The sequence below is a fragment of the Cervus elaphus genome, chromosome 22 (assembly GCF_910594005.1).
Source record: "Cervus elaphus chromosome 22, mCerEla1.1, whole genome shotgun sequence".
In the NCBI taxonomy this organism is placed as follows: domain Eukaryota; kingdom Metazoa; phylum Chordata; class Mammalia; order Artiodactyla; family Cervidae; genus Cervus; species Cervus elaphus.
Genome location: NC_057836.1, coordinates 84,236,451 through 84,261,946, shown reverse-complemented (window position 1 = coordinate 84,261,946; position 25,496 = coordinate 84,236,451).

The following is a 25,496-nucleotide window of genomic DNA, read 5'->3' as shown; positions in this document are numbered from 1 at the left end:
ACCTAGTGCCACACTTTTGATCCTCCTCTGATTTTCGCCCCTTGTGTTCTCCTCGTTTTTGTATTTTGCTTTTTTTTTCTTGCTCCTCGTATTCTTCTCCCGTGTTTCTTCGCCTCGCGTTTTTCACACTTCTCTTACTCCACCTAGTGCCACACTTTTGATCCTCCTCTGATTTTCGCCCCTTGTGTTCTCCTCGTTTTTGTATTTTGCTTTTTTTTTCTTGCTCCTCGTAATCTTCTCCCCTGTTTCTTCAACTCGGGTTTTTCACACTTCTCTTACTCCAGCTAGTGCCACACTTTTGATCCTCCTCTGATTTTCGCCCCTTGTGTTCTCCTCGTTTTTGTATTTTGCTTTTTTTTCTTGCTCCTCGTATTCTTCTCTGCTGTTTCTTCGCCTCGGGTTTTTCACACTTCTCTTGCTCCTCGTAGTGGCATACTGTTGATCCTCCTCTGATTTTCGCCCCTTGTGTTCTCCTCGTTTTTGTATTTTGCTTTTTTTTCCTGCTCCTCGTATTTTCTCCCCTGTTTCTTCACATCAGCTTTTTCACACTTCTCTTACTCCTCGTAGTGGCATACTGTTGATCCTCCTCTGATTTTCGCCCCTTGTGTTCTCCTCGTTTTTGTATTTGGCTTTTTTTTTCTTGCTCCTCGTATTCTTCTCCCCTGTTTCTTCGCTTCGGGTTTTTCACACTTCTGTTACTCCACGTAGTGCCACACTTTTGATCCTCCTCTGATTTTCGCCCCTTGTGTTCTCCTCATTTTTGTATTTTGCTTTTTTTTTCTTGCTCCTCGTATTCTTCTCCCCTGTTTCTTCACCTCGGGTTTTTCACACTTCTCTTACTCCACCTAGTGCCACACTTTTGATCCTCCTCTGATTTTCGCCCCTTGTGTTCTCCTCGTTTTTGTATTTTGCTTTTTTTTGTTGCTCCTCGTATTCTTCTCCCCTGTTTCTTCGCCTCGGGTTTTTCACACTTCTCTTACTCCACGTAGTGCCACACTTTTGATCCTCCTCTGATTTTCGCCCCTTGTGTTCTCCTCGTTTTTGTATTTTGCTTTTTTTTCTTGCTCCTCGTATTCTTCTCCCCTGTTTCTTCACATCAGCTTTTTCCCACTTCTCTTACTCCTCGTAGTGGCATACTGTTGATCCTCCTCTGATTTTCGCCCCTTGTGTTCTCCTCGTTTTTGTATTTTGCTTTTTTTTCTTGCTCCTCGTATTCTTCGCCCCTGTTTCTTCGCCTCGGGTTTTTCACACTTCTCTTGCTCCTCGTAGTGGCATACTGTTGATCCTCCTCTGATTTTCGCCCCTTGTGTTCTCCTCGTTTTTGTATTTTGCTTTTTTTTTCTTGCTCCTCGTATTCTTCTCCCCTGTTTCTTCACATCAGCTTTTTCACACTTCTCTTACTCCTCATAGTGGCATAATGCTGATCCTCCTCTGATTTTCGCCCCTTGTGTTCTCCTCGTTTTTGTATTTTGCTTTTTTTCTTGCTCCTCGTATTCTTCTCCCCTGTTTCTCCGCCTCGGGTTTTTCACACTTCTCTTGCTCCTCGTAGTGGCATACTGTTGATCCTCCTCTGATTTTCGCCCCTTGTGTTCTCCTCGTTTTTGTATTTTGCTTTTTTTTTCTTGCTCCTCGTATTCTTCTCCCCTGTTTCTTCACATCAGCTTTTTCACACTTCTCTTACTCCTCATAGTGGCATACTGCTGATCCTCCTCTGATTTTCGCCCCTTGTGTTCTCCTCGTTTTTGTATTTTGCTTTTTTTTTCTTTCTCCTCGTATTCTTCTCCCCTGTTTCTTTGCCTCGGGTTTTTCACACTTCTCTTACTCCACGTAGTGCCACACTTTTGATCCTCCTCTGATTTTCGCCCCTTGTGTTCTCCTCGTTTTTGTATTTTGCTTTTTTTTCTTGCTCCTCGTATTCTTCTCCCCTGTTTCTTCACATCAGCTTTTTCACACTTCTCGTACTCCTCGTAGTGCCACACTTTTGATCCTCCTCTGATTTTCGCCCCTTGTGTTCTCCTCGTTTTTGTATTTTGCTTTCTTTTTCTTGCTCCTCGTATTCTTCTCCCCTGTTTTTTCACCTTGGGTTTTTCACACTTTTCTTACTCCACGTAATGCCACACTTTTGATCCTCCTCTGATTTTCGCCACTTGTGTTCTCCTCGTTTTTGTATTTTGCTTTTTTTTCTTGCTCCTCGTATTCTTCTCCCCTGTTTCTTCTCCTCGCGTTTTTCACACTTCTCTTACTCCACCTAGTGCCACACTTTTAATCCTCCTCTGATTTTCGCCCCTTGTGTTCTCCTCGTTTTTGTATTTTACTTTTTTTCTTGCTCCTCGTATTCTTCTCCCCTGTTTCTTCGCTTCGGGTTTTTCACACTTCTCTTGCTCCTCGTAGTGGCATACTGTTGATCCTCCTCTGATTTTCGCCCCTTGTGTTCTCCTCGTTTTTGTATTTTGCTTTTTTTTTCTTGCTCCTCGTATTCTTCTCCCCTTTTTCTTAACCTCAGGTTTTTCACACATTTGTTGCTCCTCGTATTTTCACACTTTTCATGCTCCTCTTATTTTTCACACTTTTCTGCTCCTCGTATTTTTCTGTTTTTTTTTTTTTTGCTCCTCGTATGTTTCTTCCCTTTTCTTGCTCCTCGTGTTTTTCACACTTTTCTTGCTCCTCGTATTTTCACACGTTTGATGCTCCTCTTATTTTTCACACTTTTCTGCTCCTCGTATTTTTTGTTTTTGTTTTTGTTTTTTGCTCCTCATATATTTCTTCCCTTTTCTTGCTCCTCGTGTTTTTCACTATTTTCTTTCTCCTCGTATTTTCACACTTTTGAGGCTCCACTTATTTTCCCCACTTTTCTACTCCTCGTATTTTTGTGTTTTTTTTTTTTTTCGCTCCTCATATTTTTCTCCCCTATTTCTCCTCCTGGGATTTTTCACACTTTTCTTGCTCCTCGTATTTTTACACTTTTATGCTTCTCTGATCCCGTTGGAATCACTTGGGCATCACGTGGGTGTAACGTGGGCATCACGTGGTCTTCACGTGGGCATCACGTGAGAATCAGTATGGAGTCACGTGGGAATCACGTGGGCATCACGTTGGAATCACATGGGAATCACGTGGGCATCACGTGGGCATCACGTGGGCAACACGTGGAAATCACGTGGGAATCACGTGGGAATCACGTGAGAATCACTTGGGAGTCACGTGGGAATCACGTGGGCATCAACTGGGAATCACGTGGGAATCACGTGGGCAACACGTGGGAATCACCTGGCCATCATGTGTGAATCACGTGGGAATAATGTGGGCATCAGGTGGGTATCACGTGGGAATCACGTGGGAATCACGTGAGAATCACGTGGCCATCACTTGGGAATCACGTGGGAATCACGTGGGAAACACGTGGGAATCACGTGGCCATCATGTGGGAATCACGTGGGAATAATGTGGGCATCAGGTGGGTATCACGTGGGCAACACGTGGGAATCACGTGGGAATCAGGTGGCCATCACGTGGGAATCACGTGGGAATCACGGGGGAATGACGAGGGTATCACGTGTTCATCACGTGGGCATCACGTGGGCAACACATGGGAATCACGTGGGCATCACGTGGGAATCACGTGGGCAACAGTGGGAATCACATGGGAATCACGTGGGCAACACGTGGGAATCACTTGGGAATCACGTGGGCATCACGTGGGCAACACGTGGGAACACGTATGCATCACGTGGGAATCACGTGGGAATCACGTGGAAATCACGTGGGCATCACGTGGGAATCACCTGTGAATCACGTGGGAATCACGTGGCAAACACGCGGTCAACACGTGGGCATCACGTGGGAATCACGTGGCCATCACGTGGGAATCACGTGGGAATCACGTGGGCATCACGTGGGCAACACGTGGGAATCACGTGGCCATCACGTGGGAATCACGTGGGCATCACGTGGGAATCACGTGGAAATCACGTGGCCATCACGTGGGAATCACGTGGGAATCACGTGGGCATCACGTGAGAATCACGTGGGAATCAAGTGGGAATCACGTGGGCAATATGTGGGAAACACGTGGGCATCACGTGGGCAACACGTGGGAAACACGTGGCCATCACGTGGGAATCACGTGAGAATCACGTGGGCAACATGTGGGAATCACGTGGGAATCACGTGGGAATGACGTGGGCATCACGTGGGAATTACGTGGGCATCACGTGGCCATCACGTGGGAATCACTTGGGAATCACGTGGGCATCACGTGGGCATCACATGGGAATCTGTGGGAATGACGTGGCCATCACGTGGGAATCACGTGGGAATCAGGTGGGAATCACGTGGGCAACACGTGGGAATCACGTGGCCATCACATGGGCATCACGTGGGCATCACGTGGGAATCACGTGGGAATCACGTAGGCATCACGTGGGCATCACGTGGGAATCACGTGGAAATCACGTGGGTATCACGTGGCCATCACGTGGGAATCACGTGGGCATCACGTGGGCATCACGTGGGAATCACGTGGGAATCACGTGGGCATCACCTATGAATCACGTGGGAATCACGTGGCAAACACGTGGTCAACACGTGGGCATCACGTGGGAATCACGTGGCCATCACGTGGGAATCACGTGGGAATCACGAGGGCATCACGTGGGAATCACGTGGGCAACACGTGGGAATCACGTGGCCATCACGTGGGAATCACGTGGGCATCACGTGGGAATCACGTGGGCATCACGTGGGCATCACGTGGAAATCACGTGGCCATCACGTGGGAATCACGTGGGAATCACGTCGGCATCACGTGAGAATCACGTGGGAATCAAGTGGGAATCATGTGGGCAATATGTGGGAAACACGTGGGCATCACGTGGGCAACACGTGGGAAACACGTGGCCATCACGTGGGAATCACGTGAGAATCACGTGGGCAACATGTGGGAATCACGTGGGAATGACGTGGGCATCACGTGGCCATCACGTGGGAATCACTTGGGAATCACGTGGGCATCACGTGGGCATCACATGGGAATCACGTGGGAATCACGTGGCCATCATGTGGGAATCACGTGGGAATCAGGTGGGAATCACGTGGGCAACACGTGGGAATCACGTGGCCATCACATGGGCATCACGTGGGCATCACGTGGGAATCACGTGGGAATCACGTAGGCCTCACGTGGGCATCACGTGGGAATCACGTGGGCATCACGTGGGAATCACGTGGCCATCACGTGGGCATCGCGTGGCCATCACGTGGGAATCACGTGGGCATCACGTGGCCATCACGTGGCCATCACGTGGGAATCACGTGGGCATCACGTGGGCATCACGTGGGAATCACGTGGGCAACACGTGGGAATCACGTGGGAATCACGTGGCCATCACGTGGGAATCACGTGGGCATCACTTGGGCATCACGTGGGAATCACGTGGGAATCACGTGGGCATCACGTGGGAATCACGTTGGAATCACGTGGGAATCACGTGGGAATCACGTGGGCATCAAGTGGCCATCACGTGGGCATCACGTGGGAATCACGTGGGAATCACGTGGGCATCACGTGGGAATCACGTGGCCATCACGTGAGAATCACGTGGGCATCACGTGGCCATCACGTGGGAATCACGTGGGCAACAAGTGGGAATCACGTGGGCATCACGTGGGCAACACGTGGGCATCACGTGGGCATCAGGTGGGCATCACGTGGGAATCACGTGGGAATTACGTGGGAATCATGTGGGCATCACGTGAGAATCACTTGGGAATCACGTGGGAATCTTCGCCTCGGGTTTTTCACAATGCTCTTGCTCCTCGTAGTTGCATACTGTTGATTCTCCTCTGATTTCCAACCCTTGTCTGCTCCTCGTTCTTGTCTTTTGCTTTTTCTTTCTTGCTCCTCGTATTCTTCTCCCCTGTTTCTTCAACTCGGGTTTTTCACACTGCTCTTGCTCCTCGTATTGGCATACATTTGATTCTCCTCTGATTTTCCCCACTTGTCTGCTCCTCGTTTTTGTATTTTGCTTTTTTTTTCTTGCTCCCCGTATTCTTCTCCTCTGTTTCTTCGCCTCGGGTTTTTCACACTGTTCTTGCTCCTTGTAGTGCCACACTGTTGATCCTCCTCTGATTTTCGCCCCTTGTGTTCTCTTCGTTTTTGTATTTTGCTTTTTTTTTCTTGCTCCTCGTATTCTTCTCTCCTGTTTCTTCACCTCGGGTTTTTCACTCTTCTCTTGCTCCTCATAGTGGCATACTGTTGATCCTCCTCTGATTTTCGCCCCTTGTGTTCTCCTCGATATTGTATTTTGCTTTTATTTTCTTTCTCCTCGTATTCTTCTCCCCTGTTTCTTCGACTCGGGTTTTTCACACTTCTATTGCTCCTCGTAGTGCCACACGTTGATCCTCCTCTGATCTTCGCCCCTTGTGTTCTCCTCGTTTTTGTATTTTGCTTTTTTTTTCTTGCTCCTCGTATTTTTCTCCCCTGTTTTTTCGCCTCGCGTTTTTCACACTTCTCTTGCTCCTCGTAGTGGCGTACTGTTGATCCTCCTCTGATTTTCGCCCCTTGTGTTCTCCTCGTTTATGTATTTTGCTTTTTTTTCTTGCTCCTTGTATTCTTCTCCCCTGTTTCTTTGCCTCGGGTTTTTCACACTTCTCTTACTCCACCTAGTGCCACACTTTTGATTTCCTCTGATTTTCGCCCCTTGTGTTCTCCTCGTTTTTGTATTTTGCTTTTTTTTTCTTGCAACTCGTATTCTTCTCCCCTGTTTCTTCACATCAGCTTTTTCAGACTTCTCTTACTCCACGTAGTGCCACACGTTTGATCCTCCTCTGATTTTCGCCCCTTGTGTTCTCCTCATTTTTGTATTTTGCTTTTTTTTTCTTGCTCCTCGTATTCTTCTCCCCTGTTTCTTCGCCTAGGGTTTTTCACACTTCTCTTACTCCACCTAGTGCCACAATTTTGATCCTCCTCTGATTTTCGCCCCTTGTGTTCTCCTCGTTTTTGTATTTTGCTTTTTTTTCTTGCTCCTCGTATTCTTCTCCCCTGTTTCTTTGCCTCGGGTTTTTCACACTTCTCTTGCTCCTCGTAGTGGCATACTGTTGATCCTCCTCTGATTTTCGCCCCTTGTGTTCTCCTCGTTTTTGTATTTTGCTTTTTTTTTCTTGCTCCCCGTATTCTTCTCCCCTGTTTCTTCACATCAGCTTTTTCACACTTCTCTTACTCCTCGTAGTGGCATACTGTTGATCCTCCTCTGATTTTCGCCCCTTGTGTTCTCCTCGTTTTTGTATTTTGCTTTTTTTTCTTGCTCCTCGTATTCTTCTCCCCTGTTTCTTCGCCTCGGGTTTTTCACACTTCTCTTGCTCCTCGTAGTGGCATACTGTTGATCCTCCTCTGATTTTCGCCCCTTGTGTTCTCCTCGTTTTTGTATTTTGCTTTTTTTTTCTTGCTCCTCGTATTCTTCTCCCCTGTTTCTTCACATCAGCTTTTTCACACTTCTCTTACTCCTCGTAGTGGCATACTGTAGATCCTCCTCAGATTTTCGCCCCTTGTGTTCTCCTCGTTTTTGTATTTTGCTTTTTTTTTTCTTGCTCCTCGTATTCTTCTCCCCTGTTTCTTCACATCAGCTTTTTCACACTTCTCTTACTCCTCGTAGTGGCATACTGTAGATCCTCCTCTGATTTTCGCCCCTTGTGTTCTCCTCGTTTATGTATTTTGCTTTTTTTTTCTTGCACCTCGTATTCTTCTCCCCTGTTTCTTCACATCAGCTTTTTCAGACTTCTCTTACTCCACGTAGTGCCACACGTTTGATCCTCCTCTGATTTTCGCCCCTTGTGTTCTCCTCATTTTTGTATTTTGCTTTTTTTTTCTTGCTCCTCGTATTCTTCTCCCCTGTTTCTTCGCCTAGGGTTTTTCACACTTCTCTTACTCCACCTAGTGCCACACTTTTGATCCTCCTCTGATTTTCGCCCCTTGTGTTCTCCTCGTTTTTGTATTTTGCTTTTTTTTCTTGCTCCTCGTATTCTTCTCCCCTGTTTCTTTGCCTCGGGTTTTTCACACTTCTCTTGCTCCTCGTAGTGGCATACTGTTGATCCTCCTCTGATTTTCGCCCCTTGTGTTCTCCTCGTTTTTGTATTTTGCTTTTTTTTTCTTGCTCCCCGTATTCTTCTCCCCTGTTTCTTCACATCAGCTTTTTCACACTTCTCTTACTCCTCGTAGTGGCATACTGTTGATCCTCCTCTGATTTTCGCCCCTTGTGTTCTCCTCGTTTTTGTATTTTGCTTTTTTTTCCTTGCTCCTCGTATTCTTCTCCCCTGTTTCTTTGCCTCGGGTTTTTCACACTTCTCTTACTCCACCTAGTGCCACACTTTTGATCCTCCTCTGATTTTCGCTCCTTGTGTTCTCCTCGTTTTTGTATTTTGCTTTTTTTTTCTCGCTCCTCGTATTCTTCTCCCGTGTTTCTTCGCCTCGCGTTTTTCACACTTCTCTTACTCCACCTAGTGCCACACTTTTGATCCTCCTCTGATTTTCGCCCCTTGTGTTCTCCTCGTTTTTGTATTTTGCTTTTTTTTTCTTGCTCCTCGTAATCTTCTCCCCTGTTTCTTCACCTCGGGTTTTTCACACTTCTCTTACTCCAGCTAGTGCCACACTTTTGATCCTCCTCTGATTTTCGCCCCTTGTGTTCTCCTCGTTTTTGTATTTTGCTTTTTTTTCTTGCTCCTCGTATTCTTCTCTGCTGTTTCTTCGCCTCGGGTTTTTCACACTTCTCTTGCTCCTCGTAGTGGCATACTGTTGATCCTCCTCTGATTTTCGCCCCTTGTGTTCTCCTCGTTTTTGTATTTTGCTTTTTTTTCCTGCTCCTCGTATTTTCTCCCCTGTTTCTTCACATCAGCTTTTTCACACTTCTCTTACTCCTCGTAGTGGCATACTGTTGATCCTCCTCTGATTTTCGCCCCTTGTGTTCTACTCATTTTTGTATTTTGCTTTTTTTTTCTTGCTCCTCGTATTCTTCTCCCCTGTTTCTTCGCCTCGGGTTTTTCACACTTCTCTTACTCCACCTAGTGCCACACTTTTGATCCTCCTCTGATTTTCGCCCCTTGTGTTCTCCTCGTTTTTGTATTTTGCTTTTTTTTCTTGCTCCTCGTATTCTTCTCCCCTGTTTCTTCGCCTCGGGTTTTTCACACTTCTCTTGCTCCTCGTAGTGGCATACTGTTGATCCTCCTCTGATTTTCGCCCCTTGTGTTCTCCTCGTTTTTGTATTTTGCTTTTTTTTCCTTGCTCCTCGTATTCTTCTCCCCTGTTTCTTCGCCTCGGGTTTTTCAGACTTCTCTTAGTCCAACTAGTGCCAGACTTTTGATCCTCCTCCGATTTTCGCCCCTTGTGTTCTCCTCGTTTTTGTATTTTGCTTTTTTTTTCTTGCTCCTCGTATTCTTCTCCCGTGTTTCTTCCCCTCGGGTTTTTCACACTGCTCTTACTCCACGTAGTGCCACACTTTTGATCCTCCTCTGATTTTCGCCCCTTGTGTTCTCCTCGTTTTTGTATTTTGCTTTTTTTTTCTTGCTCCTCGTACTCTTCTCCCCTGTTTCTTCGCCTCGGGTTTTTCACACTTCTCTTACTCCACCTAGTGCCACACTTTTGATCCTCCTCTGATTTTCGCCCCTTGTGTTCTCCTCGTTTTTGTATTTTGCTTTTTTTTCTTGCTCCTCGTATTCTTCTCCCCTGTTTCTTCGCCTCGTGTTTTTCACACTTCTCTTACTCCACGTAGTGCCACACTTTTGATCCTCCTCTGATTTTCGCCCCTTGTGTTCTCCTCGTTTTTGTATTTTGCTTTTTTTTCTTGCTCCTCGTATTCTTCTCCCCTGTTTCTTCGCCTCGGGTTTTTCACACTTCTCTTGCTCCTCGTAGTGGCATACTGTTGATCCTCCTCTGATTTTCGCCCCTTGTGTTCTCCTCGTTTTTGTATTTTGCTTTTTTTTTCTTGCTCCTCGTATTCTTCTCCCCTGTTTCTTCATATCAGCTTTTTCACACTTCTCTTACTCCTCGTAGTGGCATACTGTTGATCCTCCTCTGATTTTCGCCCCTTGTGTTCTCCTCGTTTTTGTATTTTGCTTTTTTTTTCTTGCTCCTCGTATTCTTCTCCCCTGTTTCTTCACCACGGGTTTTTCACACTTCTCTTGCTCCTCGTAGTGGCATACTGTTGATCCTCCTCTGATTTTCTCCCCTTGTGTTCTCCTCGTTTTTGTATTTTGCTTTTTTTTTCTTGCTCCCCGTATTCTTCTCCCCTGTTTCTTCACATCAGCTTTTTCACACTTCTCTTACTCCTCGTAGTGGCATACTGTAGATCCTCCTCTGATTTTCGCCCCTTGTGTTCTCCTCGTTTATGTATTTTGCTTTTTTTTTCTTGCACCTCGTATTCTTCTCCCCTGTTTCTTCACATCAGCTTTTTCAGACTTCTCTTACTCCACGTAGTGCCACACGTTTGATCCTCCTCTGATTTTCGCCCCTTGTGTTCTCCTCATTTTTGTATTTTGCTTTTTTTTTCCTTGCTCCTCGTATTCTTCTCCCCTGTTTCTTCGCCTAGGGTTTTTCACACTTCTCTTACTCCACCTAGTGCCACACTTTTGATCCTCCTCTGATTTTCGCCCCTTGTGTTCTCCTCGTTTTTGTATTTTGCTTTTTTTTCTTGCTCCTCGTATTCTTCTCCCCTGTTTCTTTGCCTCGGGTTTTTCACACTTCTCTTGCTCCTCGTAGTGGCATACTGTTGATCCTCCTCTGATTTTCGCCCCTTGTGTTCTCCTCGTTTTTGTATTTTGCTTTTTTTTTCTTGCTCCCCGTATTCTTCTCCCCTGTTTCTTCACATCAGCTTTTTCACACTTCTCTTACTCCTCGTAGTGGCATACTGTTGATCCTCCTCTGATTTTCGCCCCTTGTGTTCTCCTCGTTTTTGTATTTTGCTTTTTTTTCCTTGCTCCTCGTATTCTTCTCCCCTGTTTCTTTGCCTCGGGTTTTTCACACTTCTCTTACTCCACCTAGTGCCACACTTTTGATCCTCCTCTGATTTTCGCCCCTTGTGTTCTCCTCGTTTTTGTATTTTGCTTTTTTTTTCTCGCTCCTCGTATTCTTCTCCCGTGTTTCTTCGCCTCGCGTTTTTCACACTTCTCTTACTCCACCTAGTGCCACACTTTTGATCCTCCTCTGATTTTCGCCCCTTGTGTTCTCCTCGTTTTTGTATTTTGCTTTTTTTTTCTTGCTCCTCCTAATCTTCTCCCCTGTTTCTTCACCTCGGGTTTTTCACACTTCTCTTACTCCAGCTAGTGCCACACTTTTGATCCTCCTCTGATTTTCGCCCCTTGTGTTCTCCTCGTTTTTGTATTTTGCTTTTTTTTCTTGCTCCTCGTATTCTTCTCTGCTGTTTCTTCGCCTCGGGTTTTTCACACTTCTCTTGCTCCTCGTAGTTGCATACTGTTGATCCTCCTCTGATTTTCGCCCCTTGTGTTCTCCTCGTTTTTGTATTTTGCTTTTTTTTCCTGCTCCTCGTATTTTCTCCCCTGTTTCTTCACATCAGCTTTTTCACACTTCTCTTACTCCTCGTAGTGGCATACTGTTGATCCTCCTCTGATTTTCGCCCCTTGTGTTCTACTCATTTTTGTATTTTGCTTTTTTTTTCTTGCTCCTCGTATTCTTCTCCCCTGTTTCTTCGCCTCGGGTTTTTCACACTTCTCTTACTCCACCTAGTGCCACACTTTTGATCCTCCTCTGATTTTCGCCCCTTGTGTTCTCCTCGTTTTTGTATTTTGCTTTTTTTTCTTGCTCCTCGTATTCTTCTCCCCTGTTTCTTCGCCTCGGGTTTTTCACACTTCTCTTGCTCCTCGTAGTGGCATACTGTTGATCCTCCTCTGATTTTCGCCCCTTGTGTTCTCCTCGTTTTTGTATTTTGCTTTTTTTTCTTGCTCCTCGTATTCTTCTCCCCTGTTTCTTCACCTCGGGTTTTTCACACTTCTCTTACTCCACGTAGTGCCACACGTTTGATCCTCCTCTGATTTTCGCCCCTTGTGTTCTCCTCGTTTTTGTATTTTGCTTTTTTTTCTTGCTCCTCGTATTCTTCTCCCCTGTTTCTTCACATCAGCTTTTTCACACTTCTCTTACTCCTCGTAGTGCCACACTTTTGATCCTCCTCTGATTTTCGCCCCTTGTGTTCTCCTCGTTTTTGTATTTTGCTTTTTTTTCTTCCTCCTCGTATTCTTCGCCCCTGTTTCTTCGCCTCGGGTTTTTCACACTTCTCTTGCTCCTCGTAGTGGCATACTGTTGATCCTCCTCTGATTTTCGCCCCTTGTGTTCTCCTCGTTTTTGTATTTTGCTTTTTTTTTCTTGCTCCCCGTATTCTTCTCCCCTGTTTCTTCACATCAGCTTTTTCACTCTTCTCTTACTCCTCGTAGTGGCATACTGTTGATCCTCCTCTGATTTTCGCCCCTTGTGTTCTCCTCGTTTTTGTATTTTGCTTTTTTTTCCTTGCTCCTCGTATTCTTCTCCCCTGTTTCTTTGCCTCGGGTTTTTCACACTTCTCTTACTCCACCTAGTGCCACACTTTTGATCCTCCTCTGATTTTCGCCCCTTGTGTTCTCCTCGTTTATGTATTTTGCTTTTTTGTTCTCGCTCCTCGTATTCTTCTCCCGTGTTTCTTCACCTCGCGTTTTTCACACTTCTCTTACTCCACCTAGTGCCACACTTTTGATCCTCCTCTGATTTTCGCCCCTTGTGTTCTCCTCGTTTTTGTATTTTGCTTTTTTTTTCTTGCTCCTCGTAATCTTCTCCCCTGTTTCTTCACCTCGGGTTTTTCACACTTCTCTTACTCCAGCTAGTGCCACACTTTTGATCCTCCTCTGATTTTCGCCCCTTGTGTTCTCCTCGTTTTTGTATTTTGCTTTTTTTTCTTGCTCCTCGTATTCTTCTCTGCTGTTTCTTCACCTCGGGTTTTTCACACTTCGCTTGCTCCTCGTAGTGGCATACTGTTGATCCTCCTCTGATTTTCGCCCCTTGTGTTCTCCTCGTTTTTGTATTTTGCTTTTTTTTTCTTGCTCCTCGTATTCTTCTCCCCTGTTTCTTCACATCAGCTTTTTCACACTTCTCTTACTCCTCGTAGTGGCATACTGCTGATCCTCCTCTGATTTTCGCCCCTTGTGTTCTCCTCGTTTATGTATTTTGCTTTTTTTTTCTTTCTCCTCGTATTCTTCTCCCCTGTTTCTTTGCCTCGGGTTTTTCACACTTCTCTTACTCCACGTAGTGCCACACTTTTGATCCTCCTCTGATTTTCGCCCCTTGTGTTCTCCTCGTTTTTGTATTTTTCTTTTTTTTCTTGCTCCTCGTATTCTTCTCCCCTGTTTCTTCACATCAGCTTTTTCACACTTCTCGTACTCCTCGTAGTGCCACACTTTTGATCCTCCTCTGATTTTCGCCCCTTGTGTTCTCCTCGTTTTTGTATTTTGCTTTTTTTTTCTTGCTCCTCGTATTCTTCTCCCCTGTTTCTTCCCCTCGGGTTTTTCACACTTCTCTTACTCCACGTAGTGCGACACTTTTGATCCTCCTCTGATTTTCGCCCCTTGTGTTCTCCTCGTTTTTGTATTTAGCTTTTTTTCTTGCTCCTCGTATTCTTCTCCCCTGTTTCTTCGCCTCGGGTTTTTCACACTTCTCATGCTCCTCGTAGTGGCACACTGTTGATCCTCCTCTGATTTTCGCCCCTTGTGTTCTCCTCATTTTTGTATTTTGCTTTCTTTTTCTTGCTCCTCGTATTCTTCTCCCCTGTTTCTTCACCTTGGGTTTTTCACACTTCTCTTACTCCACGTAATGCCACACTTTTGATCCTCCTCTGATTTTCGCCACTTGTGTTCTCCTCGTTTTTGTATTTTGCTTTTTTTTCTTGCTCCTCGTATTCTTCTCCCCTGTTTCTTCTCCTCGCGTTTTTCACACTTCTCTTACTCCACCTAGTGCCACACTTTTGATCCTCCTCTGATTTTCGCCCCTTGTGTTCTCCTCGTTTTTGTATTTTACTTTTTTTCTTGCTCCTCGTATTCTTCTCCCCTGTTTCTTCACTTCGGGTTTTTCACACTTCTCTTGCTCCTCGTAGTGGCATACTGTTGATCCTCCTCTGATTTTCGCCCCTTGTGTTCTCCTCGTTTATGTATTTTGCTTTTTTTTTCTTGCTCCTCGTATTCTTCTCCCCTTTTTCTTAACCTCAGGTTTTTCACACATTTGTTGCTCCTCGTATTTTCACACTTTTCATGCTCCTCTTATTTTTCACACTTTTCTGCTCCTCGTATTTTTCTGTTTTTTTTTTTTTTGCTCCTCGTATGTTTCTTCCCTTTTCTTGCTCCTCGTGTTTTTCACACTTTTCTTGCTCCTCGTATTTTCACACGTTTGATGCTCCTCTTATTTTTCACACTTTTCTGCTCCTCGTATTTTTTTGTTTTTGTTTTTGTTTTTTTGCTCCTCATATATTTCTTCCCTTTTCTTGCTCCTCGTGTTTTTCACTATTTTCTTTCTCCTCGTATTTTCACACTTTTGAGGCTCCACTTATTTTCCCCACTTTTCTACTCCTCGTATTTTTGTGTTTTTTTTTTTTTTCGCTCCTCATATTTTTCTCCCCTATTTCTCCTCCTGGGATTTTTCACACTTTTCTTGCTCCTCGTATTTTTACACTTTTATGCTTCTCTGATCCCGTTGGAATCACTTGGGCATCACGTGGGTGTAACGTGGGCATCACGTGGTCTTCACGTGGGCATCACGTGAGAATCAGTTTGGAGTCACGTGGGAATCACGTGGGCATCACGTTGGAATCACATGGGAATCACGTGGGCATCACGTGGGCATCACCTGGGCAACACGTGGAAATCACGTGGGAATCACGTGGGAATCACGTGAGAATCACTTGGGAGTCACGTGGGAATCACGTGGGCATCAAGTGGGAATCACGTGGGAATCACGTGGGCAACACGTGGGAATCACCTGGCCATCATGTGTGAATCACGTGGGAATAATGTGGGCATCAGGTGGGTATCACGTGGGAATCACATGGGAATCACGTGAGAATCACGTGGCCATCACTTGGGAATCACGTGGGAATCACGTGGGAAACACGTGGGAATCACGTGGCCATCATGTGGGAATCACGTGGGAATAATGTGGGCATCAGGTGGGTATCACGTGGGCAACACGTGGGAATCACGTGGGAATCAGGTGGCCATCACGTGGGAATCACGTGGGCATCACGTTGGAATCACATGGGAATCACGTGGGCATCACGTGGGCATCACGTGGGCAACACGTGGAAATCACGTGGGAATCACGTGGGAATCACGTGAGAATCACTTGGGAGTCACGTGGGAATCACGTGGGCATCAAGTGGGAATCACGTGGGAATCACGTGGGCAACACGTGGGAATCACCTGGCCATCATGTGGGAATCACGTGGGAATAATGTGGGCATCAGGTGGGTATCACGTGGGAATCACGTGGGAATCACGTGAGAATCACGTGGCCATCACTTGGGAATCACGTGGGAATCACGTGGGAAATACGTGGGAATCACGTGGCCATCATGTGGGAATCACGTCGGAATAATGTGGGCATCAGGTGGGTATCACGTGGGCAACACGTGGGAATCACGTGGGAATCAGGTGGCCATCACGTGGGAATCACGTGGGAATCACGGGGGAATCACGAGGGTATCACGTGGGCATCACGTGGGCATCACGTGGGCAACACATGGGAATCACGTGGGCATCACGTGGGAATCACGTGGGCAACAGTGGGAATCACATGGGAATCACGTGGGCAACACGTGGGAATCACTTGGGAATCACGTGGGCATCATGTGGGCAACACGTGGGAAACACGTATGCATCACGTGGGAATCACGTGGGAATCACGTGGAAATCACGTGGGCATCACGTGGGAATCACGTGGGCATCACGTGGCCATCACGTGGGAATCACGTGGGCATCACGTGGGCATCACGTGGGAATCACGTGGGAATCACGTGGGCATCACCTGTGAATCACGTGGGAATCACGTGGCAAACACGTGGTCAACACGTGGGCATCACGTGGGAATCACGTGGCCATCACGTGGGAATCACGTGGGCATCACGTGGGCAACACGTGGGAATCACGTGGCCATCACGTGGGAATCACGTGGGCATCACGTGGGAATCACGTGGAAATCACGTGGCCATCACGTGGGAATCACGTGGGAATCACGTGGGCATCACGTGAGAATCACGTGGGAATCAAGTGGGAATCACGTGGGCAATATGTGGGAAACACGTGGGCATCACGTGGGCAACACGTGGGCAACACGTGGCCATCACGTGAGAATCACGTGGGCAACATGTGGGAATCACGTGGGAATCACGTGGGAATGACGTGGGCATCACGTGGGAATTACGTGGGCATCACGTGGCCATCACGTGGGAATCACTTGGGAATCACGTGGGCATCACGTGGGCATCACATGGGAATCTGTGGGAATCACGTGGCCATCACGTGGGAATCACGTGGGAATCAGGTGGGAATCACGTGGGCAACACGTGGGAATCACGTGGCCATCACATGGGCATCACGTGGGCATCACGTGGGAATCACGTGGGAATCACGTAGGCATCACGTGGGCATCACGTGGGAATCACGTGGAAATCACGTGGGCATCACGTGGCCATCACGTGGGAATCACGTGGCCAATACGTGGGAATCACGTGGGCATCACGTGGGCATCACGTGGGAATCACGTGGGAATCACGTGGGCATCACCTGTGAATCACGTGGGAATCACGTGGCAAACACGTGGTCAACACGTGGGCATCACGTGGGAATCACGTGGCCATCACGTGGGAATCACGTGGGAATCACGAGGGCATCACGTGGGAATCACGTGGGCAACACGTGGGAATCACGTGGCCATCACGTGGGAATCACGTGGGCATCACGTGGGAATCACGTGGGCATCACGTGGGCATCACGTGGAAATCACGTGGCCATCACGTGGGAATCACGTGGGAATCACGTGGGCATCACGTGAGAATCACGTGGGAATCAAGTAGGAATCATGTGGGCAATATGTGGGAAACACGTGGGCATCACGTGGGCAACACGTGGGAAACACGTGGCCATCACGTGGGAATCACGTGAGAATCACGTGGGCAACATGTGGGAATCACGTGGGAATGACGTGGGCATCACGTGGGAATTACGTGGGCATCACGTGGCCATCACGTGGGAATCACTTGGGAATCACGTGGGCATCACGTGGGCATCACATGGGAATCACGTGGGAATCACGTGGCCATCACGTGGGAATCACGTGGGAATCAGGTGGGAATCACGTGGGCAACACGTGGGAATCACGTGGCCATCACATGGGCATCACGTGGGCATCACGTGGGAATCACGTGGGAATCACGTAGGCCTCACGTGGGCATCACGTGGGAATCACGTGGGCATCACGTGGGAATCACGTGGCCATCACGTGGGCATCGCGTGGCCATCACGTGGGAATCACGTGGGCATCACGTGGCCATCACGTGGCCATCACGTGGGAATCACGTGGGCATCACGTGGGCATCACGTGGGAATCACGTGGGAATCACGTGGGAATCACGTGGCCATCACGTGGGAATCACGTGGGCATCACTTGGGCATCACGTGGGAATCACGTGGGAATCACGTGGGCATCACGTGGGAATCACGTTGGAATCACGTGGGAATCACGTGGGAATCACGTGGGCATCAAGTGGCCATCACGTGGGCATCACGTGGGAATCACGTGGGAATCACGTGGGCATCACGTGGGAATCACGTGGCCATCACGTGAGAATCACGTGGGCATCACGTGGCCATCACGTGGGAATCACGTGGGAATCACGTGGGCAACACGTGGGAATCACGTGGGCATCACGTGGGCAACACGTGGGCATCACGTGGGCATCAGGTGGGCATCACGTGGGAATCACGTGGGAATTACGTGGGAATCATGTGGGCATCACGTGAGAATCACTTGGGAATCACGTGGGAATCTTCGCCTCGGGTTTTTCACAATGCTCTTGCTCCTCGTAGTTGCATACTGTTGATTCTCCTCTGATTTCCAACCCTTGTCTGCTCCTCGTTCTTGTCTTTTGCTTTTTCTTTCTTGCTCCTCGTATTCTTCTCCCCTGTTTCTTCAACTCGGGTTTTTCACACTGCTCTTGCTCCTTGTATTGGCATACATTTGATTCTCCTCTGATTTTCCCCACTTGTCTGCTCCTCGTTTTTGTATTTTGCTTTTTTTTTCTTGCTCCCCGTATTCTTCTCCTCTGTTTCTTCGCCTCGGGTTTTTCACACTGCTCTTGCTCCTTGTAGTGCCACACTGTTGATCCTCCTCTGATTTTCGCCCCTTGTGTTCTCTTCGTTTTTGTATTTTGCTTTTTTTTTCTTGCTCCTCGTATTCTTCTCTCCTGTTTCTTCACCTCGGGTTTTTCACTCTTCTCTTGCTCCTCATAGTGGCATACTGTTGATCCTCCTCTGATTTTCGCCCCTTGTGTTCTCCTCGATATTGTATTTTGCTTTTATTTTCTTTCTCCTCGTATTCTTCTCCCCTGTTTCTTCGACTCGGGTTTTTCACAGTTCTCTTGCTCCTCGTAGTGCCACACGTTGATCCTCCTCTGATCTTCGCCCCTAGTGTTCTCCTCGTTTTTGTATTTTGCTTTTTTTTTCTTGCTCCTCGTATTCTTCTCCCCTGTTTTTTCGCCTCGGGTTTTTCACACTTCTCTTGCTCCTCGTAGTGGCGTACTGTTGATCCTCCTCTGATTTTCGCCCCTTGTGTTCTCCTCGTTTATGTATTTTGCTTTTTTTTCTTGCTCCTTGTATTCTTCTCCCCTGTTTCTTCACATCAGGATTTTCACACTGCTCTTGCTCCTTGTAGGGCCACACTTTTGATCCTCCTCTGATTTTCGCCCCTTGTGTTCTCCTCGTTTTTGTATTTTGCTTTTTTTTCTTGCTCCTCGTATTCTTCTCCCCTGTTTCTTCACATCAGGATTTTCACACTGCTCTTGCTCCTTGTTGTGCCACACTATTGATCCTCCTCTGATTTTCGCCCCTTGTGTTCTCCTCGTTTTTGTATTTTGCTTTATTTTTCTTGCTCCTCATATTTTTCTCCCCTGTTTCTTCGCCTCGGGTTTTTCACACTTCTCTTACTCCACGTAGTGGCATACAGTTGATCCTCCTCTGATTTTCGCCCCTTGTGTTCTCCTCGTTTTTGTATTTTGCTTTTTTTCTTGCTCCTCGTATTCTTCTCCCCTGTTTCTCCGCCTCGTGTTTTTCACACTTCTCTTGCTCCTCGTAGTGGCATACTGTTGATCCTCCTCTGATTTTCGCCCCTTGTGTTCTCCTCGTTTTTGTATTTTGCTTTTTTTTTCTTGCTCCTCGTATTCTTCTCCCCTGTTTCTTCACATCAGCTTTTTCACACTTCTCTTACTCCTCGTAGTGGCATACTGCTGATCCTCCTCTGATTTTCGCCCCTTGTGTTCTCCTCGTTTTTGTATTTTGCTTTTTTTTTTCTTTCTCCTCGTATTCTTCTCCCCTGTTTCTTTGCCTCGGGTTTTTCACACTTCTCTTACTCCACGTAGTGCCACACTTTTGATCCTCCTCTGATTTTCGCCCCTTGTGTTCTCCTCGTTTTTGTATTTTGCTTTTTTTTCTTGCTCCTCGTATTCTTCTCCCCTGTTTCTTCACATCAGCTTTTTCACACTTCTCGTACTCCTCGTAGTGCCACACTTTTGATCCTCCTCTGATTTTCGCCCCTTGTGTTCTCCTCGTTTTTGTATTTTGCTTTTTTTTTCTTGCTCCTCGTATTCTTCTCCCCTGTTTCTTCCCCTCGGGTTTTTCCCACTTCTCTTACTCCATGTAGTGCGACACTTTTGATCCTCCTCTGATTTTCGCCCCTTGTGTTCTCCTCGTTTTTGTATTTTGCTTTTTTTCTTGCTCCTCGTATTCTTCTCCCCTGTTTCTTCGCCTTGGGTTTTTCACACTTCTCATGCTCCTCGTAGTGGCACACTGTTGATCCTCCTCTGATTTTCGCCCCTTTGGTTCTCCTCGTTTTTGTATTTTGCTTTCTTTTTCTTGCTCCTCGTATTCTTCTCCCCTGTTTCTTCGCCTTGGGTTTTTCACACTTCTCTTACTCCACGTAATGCCACACTTTTGATCCTCCTCTGATTTTCGCCACTTGTGTTCTCCTCGTTTTTGTATTTTGCTTTTTTTTCTTGCTCCTCGTATTCTTCTCCCCTGTTTCTTCTCCTCGCGTTTTTCACACTTCTCTTACTCCACCTAGTGCCACACTTTTGATCCTCCTCTGATTTTCGCCCCTTGTGTTCTCCTCGTTTTTGTATTTTACTTTTTTTCTTGCTCCTCGTATTCTTCTCCCCTGTTTCTTCGCTTCGGGTTTTTCACACTTCTCTTGCTCCTCGTAGTGGCATACTGTTGATCCTCCTCTCATTTTCGCCCCTTGTGTTCTCCTCGTTTATGTATTTTGCTATTTTTTTCTTGCTCCTCGTATTCTTCTCCCCTTTTTCTTAACCTCAGGTTTTTCACACATTTGTTGCTCCTCGTATTTTCACACTTTTCATGCTCCTCTTATTTTTCACACTTTTCTGCTCCTCGTATTTTTCTGTTTTTTTTTTTTGCTCCTCGTATGTTTCTTCCCTTTTCTTGCTCCTCGTGTTTTTCACACTTTTCTTGCTCCTCGTATTTTCACACGTTTGATGCTCCTCTTATTTTTCACACTTTTCTGCTCCTCGTATTTTTTGTTTTTGTTTTTGTTTTTTGCTCCTCATATATTTCTTCCCTTTTCTTGCTCCTCGTGTTTTTCACTATTTTCTTTCTCCTCGTATTTTCACACTTTTGAGGCTCCACTTATTTTCCCCACTTTTCTACTCCTCGTATTTTTGTGTTTTTTTTTTCGCTCCTCATATTTTTCTCCCCTATTTCTCCTCCTGGGATTTTTCACACTTTTCTTGCTCCTCGTATTTTTACACTTTTATGCTTCTCTGATCCCGTTGGAATCACTTGGGCATCACGTGGGTGTAACGTGGGCATCACGTGGTCTTCACGTGGGCATCACGTGAGAATCAGTTTGGAGTCACGTGGGAATCACGTGGGCATCACGTTGGAATCACATGGGAATCACGTGGGCATCACGTGGGCATCACGTGGGCAACACGTGGAAATCACGTGGGAATCACGTGGGAATCACGTGAGAATCACTTGGGAGTCACGTGGGAATCACGTGGGCATCAACTGGGAATCACGTGGGAATCACGTGGGCAACACGTGGGAATCACCTGGCCATCATGTGTGAATCACGTGGGAATAATGTGGGCATCAGGTGGGTATCACGTGGGAATCACGTGGGAATCACGTGAGAATCACGTGGCCATCACTTGGGAATCACGTGGGAATCACGTGGGAAACACGTGGGAATCACGTGGCCATCATGTGGGAATCACGTGGGAATAATGTGGGCATCAGGTGGGTATCACGTGGGCAACACGTGGGAATCACGTGGGAATCAGGTGGCCATCACGTGGGAATCACGTGGGCATCACGTTGGAATCACATGGGAATCACGTGGGCATCACGTGGGCATCACGTGGGCAACACGTGGAAATCACGTGGGAATCACGTGGGAATCACGTGAGAATCACTTGGGAGTCACGTGGGAATCACGTGGGCATCAAGTGGGAATCACGTGGGAATCACGTGGGCAACACGTGGGAATCACCTGGCCATCATGTGGGAATCACGTGGGAATAATGTGGGCATCAGGTGGGTATCACGTGGGAATCACGTGGGAATCACGTGAGAATCACGTGGCCATCACTTGGGAATCACGTGGGAATCACGTGGGAAATACGTGGGAATCACGTGGCCATCATGTGGGAATCACGTGGGAATAATGTGGGCATCAGGTGGGTATCACGTGGGCAACACGTGGGAATCACGTGGGAATCAGGTGGCCATCACGTGGGAATCACGTGGGAATCACGGGGGAATCACGAGGGTATCACGTGGGCATCACGTGGGCATCACGTGGGCAACACATGGGAATCACGTGGGCATCACGTGGGAATCACGTGGGCAACAGTGGGAATCACATGGGAATCACGTGGGCAACACGTGGGAATCACTTGGGAATCACGTGGGCATCACGTGGGCAACACGTGGGAAACACGTATGCATCACGTGGGAATCACGTGGGAATCACGTGGAAATCACGTGGGCATCACGTGGGAATCACGTGGGAATCACGTGGCCATCACGTGGGAATCACGTGGGCATCACGTGGGCATCACGTGGGAATCACGTGGGAATCACGTGGGCATCACCTGTGAATCACGTGGGAATCACGTGGCAAACACGTGGTCAACACGTGGGCATCACGTGGGAATCACGTGGCCATCACGTGGGAATCACGTGGGCATCACGTGGGCAACACGTGGGAATCACGTGGCCATCACGTGGGAATCACGTGGGCATCACGTGGGAATCACGTGGAAATCACGTGGCCATCACGTGGGAATCACGTGGGAATCACGTGGGCATCACGTGAGAATCACATGGGAATCAAGTGGGAATCACGTGGGCAATATGTGGGAAACACGTGGGCATCACGTGGGCAACACGTGGGAAACACGTGGCCATCACGTGGGAATCACGTGAGAATCACGTGGGCAACATGTGGGAATCACGTGGGAATCACGTGGGAATGACGTGGGCATCACGTGGGAATTACGTGGGCATCACGTGGCCATCACGTGGGAATCACTTGGGAATCACGTGGGCATCACGTGGGCATCACATAGGAATCTGTGGGAATCACGTGGCCATCACATGGGAATCACGTGGGAATCAGGTGGGAATCACGTGGGCAACACGTGGGAATCACGTGGCCATCACATGGGCATCACGTGGGCATCACGTGGGAATCACGTGGGAATCACGTAGGCATCACGTGGGCATCACGTGGGAATCACGTGGAAATCACGTGGGCATCACGTGGCCATCACGTGGGAATCACGTGGCCAATACGTGGGAATCACGTGGGCATCACGTGGGCATCACGTGGGAATCACGTGGGAATCACGTGGGCATCACCTGTGAATCACGTGGGAATCACGTGGCAAACACGTGGTCAACACGTGGGCATCACGTGGGAACCACGTGGCCATCACGTGGGAATCACGTGGGAATCACGAGGGCATCACGTGGGAATCACGTGAGCAACACGTGGGAATCACGTGGCCATCACGTGGGAATCACGTGGGCATCACGTGGGAATCACGTGGGCATCACGTGGGCATCACGTGGAAATCACGTGGCCATCACGTGGGAATCACGTGGGAATCACGTGGGCATCACGTGAGAATCACGTGGGAATCAAGTAGGAATCATGTGGGCAATATGTGGGAAACACGTGGGCATCACGTGGGCAACACGTGGGAAACACGTGGCCATCACGTGGGAATCACGTGAGAATCACGTGGGCAACATGTGGGAATCACGTGGGAATGACGTGGGCATCACGTGGGAATTACGTGGGCATCACGTGGCCATCACGTGGGAATCACTTGGGAATCACGTGGGCATCACGTGGGCATCACATGGGAATCACGTGGGAATCACGTGGCCATCACGTGGGAATCACGTGGGAATCAGGTGGGAATCACGTGGGCAACACGTGGGAATCACGTGGCCATCACATGGGCATCACGTGGGCATCACGTGGGAATCACGTGGGAATCACGTAGGCCTCACGTGGGCATCACGTGGGAATCACGTGGGCATCACGTGGGAATCACGTGGCCATCACGTGGGCATCGCGTGGCCATCACGTGGGAATCACGTGGGCATCACGTGGCCATCACGTGGCCATCACGTGGGAATCACGTGGGCATCACGTGGGCATCACGTGGGAATCACGTGGGAATCACGTGGGAATCACGTGGCCATCACGTGGGAATCACGTGGCCATCACGTGGGAATCACATGGGCATCACTTGGGCATCACGTGGGAATCACGTGGGAATCACGTGGGCATCACGTGGGAATCACGTGGGAATCACGTGGGAATCACGTGGGAATCACGTGGGCATCAAGTGGCCATCACGTGGGCATCACGTGGGAATCACGTGGGAATCACGTGGGCATCACGTGGGAATCACGTGGCCATCACGTGAGAATCACGTGGGCAGCACGTGGCCATCACGTGGGAATCACGTGGGAATCACGTGGGCAACACGTGGGAATCACGTGGGCATCACGTGGGCAACACGTGGGCATCACGTGGGCATCAGGTGGGCATCACGTGGGAATCACGTGGGAATTACGTGGGAATCATGTGGGCATCACGTGAGAATCACTTGGGAATCACGTGGGAATCTTCGCCTCGGGTTTTTCACAATGCTCTTGCTCCTCGTAGTTGCATACTGTTGATTCTCCTCTGATTTCCAACCCTTGTCTGCTCCTCGTTCTTGTCTTTTGCTTTTTCTTTCTTGCTCCTCGTATTCTTCTCCCCTGTTTCTTCAACTCGGGTTTTTCACACTGCTCTTGCTCCTCGTATTGGCATACATTTGATTCTCCTCTGATTTTCCCCACTTGTCTGCTCCTCGTTTTTGTATTTTGCTTTTTTTTTCTTGCTCCCCGTATTCTTCTCCTCTGTTTCTTCGCCTCGGGTTTTTCACACTGTTCTTGCTCCTTGTAGTGCCACACTGTTGATCCTCCTCTGATTTTCGCCCCTTGTGTTCTCCTCGTTTTTGTATTTTGCTTTTTTTTCCTTGCTCCTCGTATTCTTCTCCCCTGTTTCTTCACCTCGGGTTTTTCACACTTCTCTTGCTCCTCGTAGTGGCATACTGTTGATCCTCCTCTGATTTTCGCCCCTTGTGTTCTCCTCGTTTTTGTATTTTGCTTTTTTTTTCTTGCTCCTCGTATTCTTCTCCCCTGTTTCTTCGCCTCGGGTTTTTCACACTTCTCTTACTCCAGCTAGTGCCACACTTTTGATCCTCCTCTGATTTTCGCCCCTTGTGTTCTCCTCGTTTTTGTATTTTGCTTTTTTTTCTTGCTCCTCGTATTCTACACCCCTGTTTCTTCGCCTCGGGATTTTCACATTTCTCTTGCTCCTCGTAGTGGCATATTGTTGATCCTCCTCTGATTTTCGCCCCTTGTGTTCTCCTCGTTTTTGTATTTTGCTTTTTTTTCCTGCTCCTCGTATTTTCTCCCCTGTTTCTTCACATCAGCTTTTTCACACTTCTCTTACTCCTCGTAGTGGCATACTGTTGATCCACCTCTGATTTTCGCCCCTTGTGTTCTCCTCGTTTTTGTATTTTGCTTTTTTTTTCTTGCTCCTCGTATTCTTCTCCCCTGTTTCTTCGCCTCGCGTTTTTCACAGTTCTCTTCCTCCACCTAGTGCCACACTTTTGATCCTCCTC